The sequence below is a fragment of the Ochlerotatus camptorhynchus genome, unplaced genomic scaffold (genome assembly GCF_037179485.1).
Source record: "Ochlerotatus camptorhynchus isolate MF236.1 unplaced genomic scaffold, CSIRO-AGI_Acam_v1.1 ptg000146l, whole genome shotgun sequence".
NCBI classification, from domain to species: Eukaryota; Metazoa; Arthropoda; class Insecta; order Diptera; family Culicidae; genus Ochlerotatus; species Ochlerotatus camptorhynchus.
The window spans coordinates 2410886-2427259 of record NW_027040636.1 but is presented as its reverse complement, the minus strand read 5'-3'; positions in this window follow the sequence as shown (position 1 = coordinate 2427259).

Here is a 16374-nt window from a genome sequence, read left to right as displayed (position 1 = left end):
CTCAAATTCACCAAATGGAACGCAGCCTAAACTATTCAAGCTGTGTCCGGGTGCGTATGTACTCTGGTTTGTTACCCTACCTGCGTGTTTGGCTTTAGTTAGAGAAGCGTTGTATCGGGCAAGTAGAAAATTAAAAATCTAAATACCCGAATACTAACAGATCTATTGCTGTATAAAATGGTACACGCACTTCGATTAATTTAGCGTTTTTCAATTACTTAGGAGAAAATTAAGCGCTTCTAAGGTATGTACAATAGTGCAGCTGCCTATATTCGACATGGTTGATCTGCATCGGTTTCGAATGAATATACATTTTTTTTTTTATTTTTGTGCTGTGGTGATTCAAAGCAAGCAAACGATATCTGATCAATAGCAAATTCGCAAGAAAATAAACTCAAGCGAAGGCATAGCTCTATGAATTGTAAGATGCTCAATGTAACGCATATGGAATTGACCAAATTTTTACAAGTCGGTAGTAGTCAAATGTTTGATCCATCATTGTAGCACAACCATGTTTGTGAATCGAAAATATCGTAATCCATCGAATGGAAATAAAAATCGATGTAAAAACATATAGAATCAACGTATACATATAGCAAAATTTAGCATCGGGTTCGTTGATGTAGAACTTATTGATTTATAAATAGACAAACATAGCTGAAGTGTATTTTGATCTAATGGAAATCGTACCAAAATCTGGTTTACTTTGTTCGGCAAACGATTCCCGTGCAGAATACTATCGATGATAAAAAATACCGAGTTTCATTTCTATTCTCAATGGAACCAAAAGTGTGAATTGGGAAACCTAAAATCGATGTAGTGTTGAAATACGAACAAGTCGAACTATCGTACTCCATGTAGCATGAAATTGGATTTCAGAAGTCATCATGGATAATGTAGCAAACGATTCTTCATCATAACGGAAACGCCATAAATTACTGCACAAGCAACAAACAAGACACACCGAGACCGTCTCTCTAGTCTGCTATGCTATTATAGTCTGCGGCTGGATCGTACACTGCCGTTAAATGTTCACCGATGTAGGCATGGAAGTGATCCGATCAATACTCCTCGGTTGTTGTTTTACAAATCAAAAATGGACCAATAATTTGCACCGGCAGTAATTACCTTATTGCGATTGTATCGTCCTGATGACGTTTAGAACCTGATTGAACTTGTTATTCGATAAAATTTATTTTAGCCGCTGAAAAGTATTCGTTATTTACTGTGTATTTATTTTATTGTTGATTATGTGTCATATAGAAGAGGAAATATAAATTTTTCATATATCTCTAGCTGTGTGCTTTTGATTCGTTTTATTGTGAACTATCCGAAATGAACTGTTTTTCGATGTGATAATAATAATTTCCTGAAACCGTTACCAGTAGGTACCCCGGTCAGTCTGTCAGGTGTTGTCGCAGCATTGCAGATTGCAATGCATAAAAAGTAAATGCGAAAAATCTGTTCTTTAGGGGACACCCTAAGTTACCTTTTTAAATCCATTATAAATTGTTCTTCAACTTTGTCGAAGCATAAAGGTGGTCTATCTTATATAACTAAAAAGTTTATATTTTGAACACAAGAACCATAGGGACCACTCTAATTTCACTTACATTAAAAGATGGGCCAAAAAATATCTAAAAACTTTCCCGGAGACACCGTTTACCGAAAAGAAATGGTTTGAGCGCAAACATTTTTGTCTTTCTAAATACAGATTTGGGACCAAGCATTACCATGCATTAGATTTTTTACCTCAGAAAATTCCAAACGACTTACGGCTGGGATTGAACTCACACACACTTGGTTGAGAAAGCAGTCACAATTACCATTCAACCACCGTCAAAATTTTCACGTTATAATAATGATAATTTCCAACTTACAACTTACATGTATTCGCCGTGACGTTTCTAGGGCTGTATTGACCGGACATTAACTGCGGTCCAAGTCTACAACAGATTTTTCCTTTATTTAACGTCGGTCTCTGTTCCGCAATCTAGTGCCAATCACCGACGGACATCGATTGCCATCCATTGGCGGCAACCGAATGTGCAGGAAGGCAGCTTTTTTCCACACCTGCGTAGGATATCGCACCCATTTAACACACATGGGCCGGGACTTTACTTCCCTTCCGAAGGAAGACGTGACCAGAGATTTTTATGCCTCAGAAAAATCCCACCGACCTCGGCTGGGATTGAACCCAGACCCATTGGGGTGTTAGAAAGCAGTCACGCTTACCACTACACCACCGGTGCCGGCTGTGTAAGTCTACAACATCAGATGAACATTAACATATGACGAGTAAATTTGCGAACCCACTCTTTCTTCATTATCCCGGCTTCTCGCACAAACTATGATGCAAATGAACCAATGACTAGCACGTGTCAAGTTTTTAACAGATGTTGTTACTTTTTAGCATCAAGTAGGGTAGAGAACTACTTCGGCCTAATCGCCCTTTTTGGGCCTATCGAGCAGAAAACTTCAAATAAATCCATGATTTCAGAGTTAACAAGTCAATTATGCGTTTGGTGCGATACTTTAGTTAATAAGCTACGGAACGAAGTCAACGAGAACGCATGATATGAAGGTTTGCACCCGTTATTCCCAAAAACAAAAGAAGCGCTCCGACCGAATCAATTTTTAGCTTCATCCGATAGGCCGAAGTGAATTCATTGGCGTTTCAATGCGTTAGGCCGAGTTTAGAATCCGCAGGCCGAGTTTGGCGTCAAGAAGCAGTGTTAGACTTTTGACAATATCTCAACGATTGGTTTCTCTTTATCAAATCTTACGCGTACGGAAAGGTAAATAAATTTGGAAGCCATCAGTGATAATAACATTCCGTTTGGTGCTAAACTGCGCTAGATTATTAAAGACTAAGAGCGGGTTGTGCTTAATAGACCGGAAATGGGGTAGTTAACCCTATCTATTTTATAATGTTTTACCGGGAGTACTACGAAAGGCCGAAATACACAAAAGGCCGAATCATGAAAGGCCGAATCACAAAAGGCCGAAAAAGCAATTTAATTAATTAAATTACATTATTGAAGCAGGCTTGTAATTTTTTATTTTTTTTATATCTTTGTTAAGGAGACTTTCAGCCCTGGGCTGGTTCGTCTCCAAGGCTTGTAATTGCGCATTACAGCTAAAATGCTATTTTTCGTAATTATGAAACTACGAGATACTATAATGATAATTTTAATTTGTAAGAAGCAAGAAGAGGTGGAAAAGTTTGTGTATGACTTATAAAATTTGTCAATTTTGCTAGCAGAAGGTCACAACTAGCGATTTTATGATCGCTGATTGCTCGCTCATCGCGTTGCTCATCGTTACAGCTAATCGCTATTCTGACCCTCTGAAAGCAAAATTGACAGGTTTTATGTGTCATACACACACTTTACCTTCTTTTCTTGCATCTTGTAAATAACAATTATCATTAAAATATCTCATAACATCATAAATCCGAAAAATAGCATTTTAGCTGTAATGAGTATTTGCAAGCTTGTATTGAACTAAAGTTCCAGTTTGTACCAACGAGCCGAGTCAGTTGTGCGAGCAGAAACCCTAATAAAAGTGTTATGGTTATTTCAGGCGTAACATTTGATAACGACACAAAAGCATTTGTAAACAAACTTTCTAAGGCCCTTTACACGCTAACCAAAGTACGCCCACGCAAACCAATACCACTTTCGGAACAGTGAGAGTTGCCCCTATCCGATGATGTTGTTGGTTTGCGTGAGCGTACTTTGGTTAGCGTGTAAAGGGCCTTAAAAAGTTTGTTTACAAAAGCTTTTGTGCCGTTATCAAATGTTACGCCTTATTTTGCTTAATGACGTGTTCATGGTATCATCTAAACCTTTTGTGGAATAGTTTTATGATTTGGGTTATCATTCGTTTATGGTATTGTTTTATTAGGGATGGCTAACATATTGTTTCGATGTGGTTTTCAACAAATTCAGTTTTTGATAAATTTTCGGCCTTTTTGGTTTTCGACCTTTCTGCTTTCGGCCTTTGTGGTTTTCGGCCTTTCTGGCTTCTATCACCTTACCGAAAGTGGTATTGGTTTGCGTGGGCGTACTTTGGTTCATGTGTAAAGGGCCTTAGACAGTTTGTTTACAAATGCTTTTGTGCCGTTATCAAATGTTATGCCTGATTTAGTTCTTTTAATTGATCAATCATCAATTATCTTAACTCTTTCCGTTTTTTATTTGTAAGCGTATCAAATTTGTAGTATTAATTTCAAAAGGAAGTTTATGAAGAGAATCCAAGGGACTGTCAACTTGAGTATTTTCGATTCATCTACCCGACTTTAAAAGGTGTATTTTGATTTTTTGTTATTTATGAATTTTTAAGTTTTGTGCATTTTGGTATTAAAGTGTATTCACCCCTCACAGGATTTCCTTTCGAATTATATGAATGGGGCGGGGCGGAAAGTATCGTTTGTGCAGAATATGTAAAAAATGGAGGGACTTCGAGAGATTGAACTCGTGAGAGCTAATTTTCTCACAAATTTGATTTTATTGGCTTTCTGGGGACTGAATTTACACCCAAAGCGAATTATTCCCACTTCTCTCAAATTCTATATGGATTATTAACACCAGTGTTGGGAAAATATCAAAAAATCAAATCTCACCAATTCCCAAGATCACACTTGATTTTCGTAGACAAAAAAAAACAAACATACAGCTACGGTTGATTTTGCAAGCTGTGATATCGCAGCTCGGAATATCAAGCTAACAAAACAAAACTCACCAGCTGCAAATCTCAACAAACTGTGGTGAGATTGAGTTTAATGGTTTTTGCTTTACACCCGAACGCAACCGAAACTTCAATAACGGCTGGCAGCAGTCACTTCGTGTCTGCCATCGGTGAACAGTAAAAAGAGGTAGCAAACTATACTTTCTCTTTCTAAGAAAACGATGTGCAACGGAATCATGTTTGTGTCTAGTCAACTCTCCGCTTGATTTTTGCACATTGTGAATAGTCTCGCAATATCAAAGGAGCTTGTAAAATCAATATCAAGCATAATATTTTGTTCCAATATCACGCGTGATATTGAGACCGTATGAAAGCGGAAAAATATCATTTGATTGATGATTTTGCCAACACTGATTAACACTTCCTACCAGCGTGTTCTGGAAAATGGTCGGACGATGATTAATCTCACCAATACATTCGGGCCTACAATTCCACACCTTCTATAGAGACCAGGTTGAGCCTTGATAGATAGCTGCTTGCGGGAACTGATGACCTTGACAAATGTCCAAATAATACTTTTAACTAATTCAGTGCCAACATTTCAAAGGGGCGTAATTGCATTTGTAAACAATGGCTTTAGCCGTCGATTTATCGCGAATAAAAGCTCACTCATGAAAAATAATCACACCAGCAGGTAGAGGAATGTTTCTTCTAACAGCTAGCATTGTAATTTTGGAGAGGTAAGATTTCATTCGCGAGAAATTGACGACTAAAGTCATTGTTTACAAAAGCAATTACGCCCCTTTGAAATGTTGGCACTGAATTTATGGTGGTCCTGAAAAGGACCGTTTTGTAGTGATGGTTGAGTAATGCTGAGCTGAGCACGACGAGCTACTGATTCCGATCCTAGCCTAGCGGTGGGACTTCTTCCTCCTTCTCTATGGTTGCTCATATGAGCTCTGCAGCTCACTGCTTGCAGGCAGCCTTTCGTTGTTGTTGTTGTTGTTATTGTTGTTGTTGAAAGAACTCCTGCTGCTGCTGGATTGGACACCACCACTTACGGTGATTGAATGAGCACCGTTCAGTGGGACCGCATCGAATTCGATTTTTAAGTCTGTGTTAGGGAATGCGCTGTTTTCAGACATTCGGTGAGAACTTTGATCACCATTGCAACAGTTGGGCATTTGGTATTTTTCAATAGTGATCTATTGAAAACTAATTAAGTGATCATTTTAGCAGATTGGTTGATAAATTTCCAATCGTTTGGCTTGTTTAGAATTAAAATCTATGTGCTATTGGTCGAAACCTGACCTCTTTTTGTAATGCTGTGCATTTTGGTTTTTTGAAATTGCGTGGATTCTATAGATCCTGTGGAGATCTATCTAGCCCTGATGTATGTGTTGGAAGAGGGAAAAATGTAAACAGGGTTGCTTCCACTCAGTTGCTATAAAAAAATGATTTTCTGAATTTTGAAATCATTCGATGTTATAATGATATTTTGTACTTGTTAGATACAAGAAGAGGATCAAAGGCAAGTGTTTGACTCATAAAACCTGTCAATTTCGCTACCACAGTGTTACAATAAGCGATTTTATGATTCGTGAGCGTTCACTCAGAGTGAGCGCTCGCGAGACGTAAAATCGCTGATTGTGCCTATCTGAAAGCAAATTTGACAGGTTTCATATTTGAAGATGCTAATTTCAAATAACAGACTGTAGTGGTAATTTTTATACGATAGATGGAGTAGATGAAAGCATAGAGTTGATAGTTCCGTTAGAGTACTACAGTCTGTTATTTGAAATTAGCATCTTCAACTATGTAAATCGTTGACTTCACGTAGAAGTAATACTAAAAACATATAGTCAAAGTACATAACTCTGGATGGGAGCATACCATCAATTACTGTCAATGGTCGAAAGGTACAGTAGCAACCCTACCCCACCCGTGTCCCCTCGAGATCGTCAAGTCGACGATGACAGGAGCACATATCGTGGTAGGGGTAAACAATAGTTGCAATTTCCAAACCTACGACTGGATGCCTTCCTTCAAATAACAATTGAAGTGCGGTAAAAATCGGTAGAACTGTTTCAAACACACAGTTGGTACTTGAACGGGTCGGTTTTCATCTCTTTTTGCCAGTGGTGGCGGGGGGGGGACACCCCTCACCATCCCTCTCCAAAGGGGGAGTTTGGTAAAGAGAGATGAAAAAACCGATTTGTACCTTCCTTAAAAGTTGTCCTAGTTCGCTATTCTAATATCTATATACAATCTTCACACTGCCGTACTCTAACGGAACTATCAACTCTATGCTTTCATCTACTCCATCTATCGTATAAAAATTACCACTACAGTCTGTTATTTGAAATTAGCATCTTCAACTATGTAAATCGTTGACTTCACGTAGAAGTAATACTAAAAACATATAGTCAAAGGTTTCATATGTCAAACACTTGCATTTCAACCTCTTCTTGTATCTCACAAGTACAACATATCATTATAACATCTAATGATTCCAAAATTCAGAAAATCGTGTTTTTATAGCAAGTGAGTGGAAGCAAGCCTGAATGTAAACTTTGCAGGAGACGATGTCTTAACACTCGAAAGCAATTTTGTGAAATATGAAGTAAAACCAATCCTAGCTAGTTCTGCATGATGATTTTGTTTGATTTTATTTATTTGTAAAGTCGCCGGGAAATACCAGCTGGCGATTTGTTTTTTATGATAACTCCTTACTTGAAAACAGGCAAAAACTCACAAACAGGCTGCTTTTTCATGGTATACAGTGTGATAATTCAATAATCAATAAATTATCTCACCATTTAGTGGCAAACCATTCATACATTTTGGTAACATACAAAAAATTCTATAATTCACATTAAATTTCATATGTAAGCGCCGATTGAAACAATCTTTTCCACGTCACTACAGCGATGATTGATTAAACGAAAGAAACGAATCGTGCGGAATGAAAGCCGAGGAAAATCTAATTGCACCAATATATTCAGGCCTACAATTCCACACCTTCTATAGACAGGTTGAGCCTTGATAGCTAGCTGCTTGCGGGAACTGATGACCTTGACCAATGTCCAAATAATACTCTTTAACAAATTTTTGGTGGCTCTGAAAAGGACCGTTTTGTAGTGATGGTTGAGTAATTCTGAGCTGGGTGTTCAACACGGCTGAGGCTGTCGAGCTGTATGTTGTTTGGAGCGAGGGTGACACGCTTGGCATTGATGACAGACCCGCAGCGAATCACGAAGAGCTACTGATTCCGATCCATAGCATAGCGGTGCAGCTTCTTCCTTCTTTGATGGTTGCTTATGTGGGCTCTGCAGATCGCTGCTTGCAGGCAGCCTTTTGTTACTGGAGAACAATTTTCAACGCCACACGCCGAAAGCACTGCTACTGCTGCTACTAATTTCGACGACCGAACACCACCACACAGTGGTGTTGTCGTTGGGAGCGTGTGGTTCTGAGTATGGCGATGAGTGTGCAAAATATTACGCAATTCCATCCTACCTATTCGCACGCGCCCGAGGATCGGAGGCGAATGCCACTTCGACTTGTTTCGTCTACTTACTACTCTGGGGCTGTTCATAAACTACGTAGACATTTTTTTTGGGATTCTTGACCCCCCCCTCCCCCTGCGTAGACAATTGTCCATACAAAAAATTTAAAATTTGTATGGGCCGTGGATAATTGTCAACCCCCCCCCCCCCCTAAACTGTCTACGTAGTTTATGGACAGCCCCTCTCTGACGACTGTGCTGGGGAAGCAGCATATGCATGTAGGTAAATGGTTAATTTGTTAGTTAATTCGACGCTTTTGGACAATGCTGGACATTTACCAGTTTTTCAATAGTTTCTTGTTGAAAATCAACATTCGGAAGCATTGTGGCGATGCGTAGCCATATTTCTGATCGATTGGTGATAAAATTATTGAAATTGGACCAGGGGCAGCTGAGTTATTAACGTTCAAAATATTTCTTAATTTGTTACATGTTCCATTTTCAGTTTTCACAAAGTGTACCCCCATATAGAAATGGAAGACGCAGTCCTACGTCAAAAAATAATCATTGAATTTTTATTAGTGTACGTATGCAGTAAAAATTGTGAGTGTAACATACATACATCATGAGAATATAGTAAATGACTATCTGGATTTCATTTGACATGTGGAAGTTTTTGCTCAGGATACTTGATTAGGTGAGTGATTTAACAGGTTATAATATTCGTTTTATTTGTATTAAATTAACGATTTAAAAAACATATGAAACAAAACGATTAGATAGTCGGAGTGTAAAAGCAGGTAAGTACGGAAAGTACTTAATTCAGATATCCCAAAACTCATTCGAAAAGGACCTCAAGAAAGCTAATTGAGCCATGCGTTTTGCATTGAGCCGATATCGATTCAGTGTGGTTCCACCAGTTTTAGAGAATAGCCGCTCTGAGGGAACATTTGTTACCATTCTTGATAAAAAGTCTTGAGCAATGGGGTATACATGGGGATATTCACTGCGGATTTTCTCTTATGCTTGAAAAGGATTGACAGAACGTGGGAAAACAGTCAAATACAAGCAATTTTTAAATTCTGTCGATATGCCCCCATGGTGATCCAGTTCTGATATAGCAGAGGACTGATGAACCTGAAATATGTCATACGAAGTGAATGTTTGTACTTATGTAGCTTAATAACTTTCCTTAACATTTTGCCTCCGGTTGGTTTTGGTGAGGGGACAGATGTGTTCATATTATCGTATACTCTTTCGGTACTATAGATCTGCTCAGGCACAATTTTAACTGCCCGAGCATGAGCTGAAGACTAAAAAAGGTCTAGAATCAACAATGGAGCCCATGTTTGGCAGAATCCATGTTCAAGGTAAATGATATGCAAAGGTGAAGACAAAACAAAAATCCATATTAAATTGCAAATGCAAATGAACTGAAATTTTCTTTTTGGATCAAAACAAAAATCGAATGAAAAGGGTCGATCCAGTCGATTTTTGTGGTGTTGGGATCGATTAAAAAATCAAAAGAATCGATCTTTTGTGTTTCGATCCACGATCACCCCCCGTTTTACCATCCTGACGGTTTAATTATTTGTGTCTGGATTAAGTTTGATTTTGTTAATATTAATGTTCCCTGAATTGGTGGGTGTTGGTCAAATTTGGATTTTTCAGATATAATCCTAAATAGGACCTAGATTATTTAATACTCTATTAACTTCAAGTCCACGCTCTGTCACAGTATTTTATTGTGATTAATGAACACTCAATGGCTAAAGTATAAAGTTTAGGGTGTAGAGCGCACTGCTCACTGAATGATTCTGAAGCCTGCCAAGTGAGTGGGATATGGGCTTATTTAATTGTACGTCATTTCTCGAAAAAAAATATATGGCTGATATAGAGCATATTGAAATAATTGCAAAATTCTAATTACTTGAATTAAATTAATGTGTGCAAGTATTTTTTTGGAAATTTGCATATACATTTGATGAGGCAAGTTATAAGGGAAATGGATGTAATGTCGGCGTAAATGCCCGTAATTTGGGCCCATCCATAAATTCAGCAAACGACTAAATTTTCAATAGCGACCAAAATAGCCATTAGTACCGTTCAAATGACGCGTTCATATAGATAAAATTGATAAATAGAAGATTTTTAGCGATGGGCCCAATCTTAGATCCATAAGCCAACATTAGAGCCATTTCCCCTATATTGATACATTTGAACAGTTGCCATTTGGTATTTGTGCTAAGGCAGATATAGTTTGCGAAGAGCCCGCTTACACACTTAGAAATTACTGCCGACTTCGGTAATTTTTACCGAAATTTGAACAGCTGAACTGCATAAGTCACGCTTGTTGGTCACGTCGCGATTGTGTATTTACACGGATATTCTTGGGGTCTGTCCAATGGTGAGACATTTTCATGATATTTTTTTATTTCTAACACACAGAGAAATGATTTTTAAATTCAAATGGATATATTTTTGGCTCAGGGCCTAATATATTTTTGGTATTGATTCAAATATATTATTCGGTTAGTTCAAAGAAAAATATTTTTGAATCAGCAAACCGGTTGTAGAGTCAATAATCTGTTTGTTGATTCTAAAAACCATTTTGTTGATTCAAAAATATGTTTCGTTGAAATAGTGATACAATATGTTTGAATCAATAACAAAATACATTAGGCCCTGAAACAAAAATCCATTTTTCTGCGTGAATATGAACCTAGCACTTTTCGTTGTCAAATCATAACCGAATCGAATATATGTGACTTTGTGGATCATGCACGACTTATTACTATGTATACCGGAAATTATAGGGTTTCCAAATCCTCCAGAACATCAGTTGATTTGTTCTACTATATCAAACAAGACTGCAATAATGTCTGTAGTATCGATATTCAATCAGATTCAATGTGTTTATGTGGATCATGCATGATCTGTTTCCGAGTAATCCAGATGTTCAAGGTTCTTCAAATCGTCCAACCGATCAACCGATATTGGGAATTGGGACAATGTCTTTAGTATCGAAATATTTCCATACAGATGCACTGACACAGCATGACACTATGTGGATCATGCATTAAATATTGTAATGTATACCAGATGTTTTAAGTTCTCCAAATCGTTCTGGGCCTCATAGTCTAGTCAGTAAAGGTACGATATTACCAAGCCGGAGGCGGCAGGTTTGATTCCCGGTCCGGTCGAGGGAATCTTTTCTCGACTTCCCTGGGTGTAGAGTATCATTGTGTTTGCCACACAATATACGAATTCATGCATTGGTATTGGCATGGAAAGCTCTCAATTAATATTATCTGTGGAAGTACATTTAGTAGAACACTAAGTTGAGAGCACGCAATAAGCTAATATGCAATAATCAATCAGCTTGAAATGTGAATAAGAAGAAGAAGAAGAAGAAGAAATCTTTCTGGAGTTCAGATGATTTATTCTACTAGATCAACCATGACTGGGATAAAGTCTGTAGTATCAAAATATATCCAAATAGATTCATAGTGTCTATATGGATAATGTTTAATTATTTCCACGTATACCAGATGATCTAGGTTCTCCAAATCGTCCTGCAGTTCAGATAATTTGTTTTACTAGATCAACAAAGCCTGGATAATATCTGTAGTATCGAAATATCGATTTGGAAATCTTAGAACATTTCGCATACACGGAAATAGGTTGCCATGATCCACATAGACAAGGCAAATTTGTTTGGGCATATATAGTCTAGTAGAAAAATAATCTGATCTCCAGAATGATTTCCGAACCTATAACATCATGTATACCTAGCAATAGGTCGGGTACAATCCACATAGACACTTTGAATCTGTTTGGACATATTTCGATACTACAGACATTATTGCAGCCTTGGTTGATATAGTAGAACAAATCAACTGAACTCCAGGACGATTTTTAGAACCTTAGAATATCCGGTATACATGACAATTACTAGCATATATACGATTCGTTTATGATTTGACAACGAAAAATGCTATGTTCATGTTGGAAAAAAGGAAAATGTCTCACATTGGACAGACCTCAGGGAATTTCCGTGAAAATGGTTTGAACCGGTAAAAAATTGAGAGCCAAATGAACAACAAAATTAATGACAGCCAAATTGTCCGGGACGGATACAAGGAATTCCACAATTTTTGTGACAGCACATCAGTCCCTTCGCGATTTTCGCGACATGATTTAATGTTTCCGCGATTTTCGCGACTGAAAGTTCAAATCCGCGAAAATCGCGAAATCCACGAAATTCGCGAAATCCGCGCCTGTTGTAACAGCCCTGGAGATACTATACCATAAAGAGTTGGGATGATATCCCGAATTGGTGGTTAGGTGCTTCTTATGGTTATTGTTTATGCGGGAACTCATGTTATGGTTTCCATTCATTAAATAGTGCACATAGGCTAAAAATGACAGATTTACAGTAAGAGAATATACCGCAATGAGCCATAATTCTGCGCAGCGCCTAATTCCACGCATTTCGCCAAAATTGTGGCACAATATTACAATTTTATCTTAATTTACATTTTTCCCGTAGAGCGATTGCAGACGAATTCGCAAATCCATTAATTTTCGTATCTTTTTTATTTGGCTGAAAATTTTCAGAAACGTTTCTCATGCAGTTCAAATCTAACCCCCTCAGTACTCATCCCCTAGGTAAAAATGTCAAGATCACAGGTATAAAAATGAAACTAAAACGTGTAGAATCGGAACCTGCCTAACTAATAAAAACCAAAGATTTAAGTAAACTAAAGGAAAAAATCTTTATAAAACTCTCTAATAAGGAAAATCCCCAAAGGCTTGATTGCCATTATATCTCAACTTCATTACTTCATTATGATGGCTACCAAGCCTTTGGGTATTATTCTTCACCCACGACATTTCCGGTGAGAATCAGGGGCCTACCGAACTTCGACCCGAAGTTTATCGAAGCTGAAATCAGGAACCGGTACAAGTTGGCCCCAAGTGCCGTGTATCGGATGACAAGGAATGACGAAAATGTAAAGGCGTATCCGGATTGTCTTTTCCTGGCACACTTCCAAAAGGGAACGGTGACGCTCAACGCACTGAAAGCCATGCGCTTCATCAATTCCATCATCGTCCGCTGGGAGCTATACCGTGGCGGCCATCGCTGTTACACAGTGCCAACATGCTACCTCCGAATGTGCTACGGATGAAGTTGTGGCGTCCAAATGCGTCAACTGTGGTGGAGCTCACCAAGGATCCAACAAGCAAAGCCCTAAAAGCGAGGATTTCAAGCACATCGGAAAACAGGCGTCCATTTTTCTGAGGCATACAAATCTCTGGTCACGTCTTCCTTCGGAAGGGAAGTAAAGCCGTTGGTCCCGGCTCATGTGTGTTGAATGGGTGCGATATCCTACGCAGGTGTGGAAGCTGCCTTCTTGCACATTCGATTGCCGTCAATGGATGGAAATCGATGTCCGTCGGTGATTGGCACTAGATTGTGGAACAAAGACCGACGTTAAATGAAAGAAAGATGAAACAAGAAGATTTATGTACGGTCCTTATATTTGGAATGACGTTTCACATTCATCTAGTGATGGCTGATGTTCATTCAAATAATCGATTAATCGATTAACGAACCGAAAAGTAAAATATTTGTAATCGGTTATATCATGCCGATATAAGCAATAACTTCTCCAGAGGATCATCACCCATCGTTTCAAAAATGTGCTGCACTCTCATTGGTGGAAAAATGACAGCACAGCGAACAAAAAATAATCGATTAGTTGTTAATCGAGTAATTAAAAAAATGGGACATCTCTGATTTTGGCGTGATTGTTTTGATAAAAAAAGTGCGCAAAATTTCATCTCTACCGAGGGGGCAGCAAAACCACAAAATTACCTTGCATACGGGGGGTATTCATTGGATGAAAGGGATCGTGAAAGAGGACACTAAGGCTGTGAACTATTTGCCGAGTTAAATTTAACTCGTGGTTAAAAATGACATTTCGAAAGTTATTTCTTATGTTCGAAAATCCCCGTGCTGTCGATCGACCGGTTTTCGAGCCACGGTCGTCAAAATTTAACTTTTTGTCTGACAGAAATAACCATGCTCGGATAGCAGGGTTAATCGATAACTTTCCATCTGTCAAATTTTAACCAAAAGTTAAAAAAAATCGCCAAATGGTTCAGAGCCTAAAATCGAAAGTTTTTCTTCCGACAGTTTCATCTTAGTATTCTTCTTTGCTATCACTGCTAGACTAGATCTTTGGTTTTCTCATGCAGTGGTTCATCAGAGAGGGGAAGCTTAGTAATCCCCATCGCCTGCCCATGGCGCCATTCTATCGCGGCATGAGCCAGCAACGCTGGCCATAAACCTACCGTCTCCAACACTCCACTATAAAGCATGAAATTAAGCCCGCCCACCAGCAGCAAGGTGCAAAAACTAGCCAAGGGGAGGGAGTCGGCGCCGCTGGGATGTTCTGAGGCATAACATCTCTGATCATGTCTTCCTTCGGAAGGGAATTAAAGCCGTTGGTCCCCGGTTCATGAGTTGATGGGTCGATATGTAGGGTCCAGGTGTGGGAGCTGCCTCCCTGGCGTCGGTAGCATTGGTACGGAAAACAAAATCGACGGGAAAACAAATCAAGGAATAAAAAAGAAAATTTAAAGTTTTCGTTTTTCTATGTTTAACAATTTTGTATAATCATTGACGTAGCTAGAACACTTTTGTGGAAGGGGGCCAAGGGAGGCCTGTTTATTTTTTATGTTAAACTATGATGGCTACCAAGCCTTTGGGGATTTTCCTTATAAGAGAGTTGTATAGATTTTTCTCCTTTACTTTATATATTACAAATCATCCAGAAGAGCCAAACGGCGCCGGTGGTGTAGTGGCAAGCGTGATTACCTCTCACCCCAGCAGGCCTGGGTTCAATCCCAGTCGGCACCGGCGGGATGTTCTGAGGCATAACATCTCTGATCATGTCTTCCTTCGGTAGGGAAGTAAAGCCGTATGTCCCCGGTTCATGAGTTGATGGGTCGGTAGGTAGGGTTCAGGTGTGGGAGCTGTTTCCCTGGCGTCGGTAGCATTTGTGCTCAGCACGGAAAACAAGATCGACGGAAAACAAATCTAAGAAGAAAAAAAAAAATCCAGAAGAGCCAATTTGCGATGATGTGACATCGCAACCATTATCAGATTTTCGGTTAGGAACATAGTAGAGTATTGTGATATGATTTAATTAAAGTAAGTTCTAGATATTAATGTTCGAAATTTTTATTGCATAGTTTTTATTTCCAATTTTCATTTTTTTCTCTCCTGTTGGACAATGTCCTAAAATATGTTGCTAAGGATTTTTGCTGCTTTCATCAGTAATATGATCACTAATTTTTAATTTGAAATAATCGGTCTAGTCAAATATATGTTTATTTTGACTTTTCCTCTCAACCGTATTTAATATGCAACTGCTCAACAAGGAATTGTGTAGTTCCGTAGGTTTCTGTTTGGTGCAACGTGTTCGATCAGCTGGTTGCGATCTTGTATATAGGTTTCATAGTGTAAATCTGTTGTCGTGTTGTCGTTTTACTATAGTTACGGTGCATTTATCTTGTGAATATAGCAATTCGTTCCACCTTTTGGTTTAGGCGCACGACGTAGATACTGATAATAATGACTCACAGTAGATACCGTTTCGTCATCTAAACAAAACGTAATTTTCAGTTGCTTTTCATTGTAGCAAACTTCTGTTAACCTGTTCGCCTGTTAGTTCGCTATGAAGCGTATTTTCATCAATTTGGAGCCAGCACATGGCTGTTCAGGTGTTTTAGTTTCGGGTAAAAAGGAGCTAGTGTGTGGGTAATAAGCGTTCTGTTTAGTTTTTTACTTGTATATTCAAAGTGTTAGTAGCTTGTAACGTTATTGTTGCATATAAAACAGAGTTTTTTTTTCATTTAATTTGTGCATATCACAAAGATCTCCCCTTCGTTATCAATAAAAATATGGACAAACGTTTTGTAGTGTGTTTATATTACAGAACTAGTGGAAGAGTTAATGGTCTTAGAAAATGTGGCTAAATGCTTTGACGAATCACTGCAAATCGATTGCCAAAGAGATCAACGGTCAGTTTGCGGAAATCAACAGGACTACTGAAATTACGCTTAGAAACTTAGAATATCGCACGGTAATAAGGTAGTTGTTT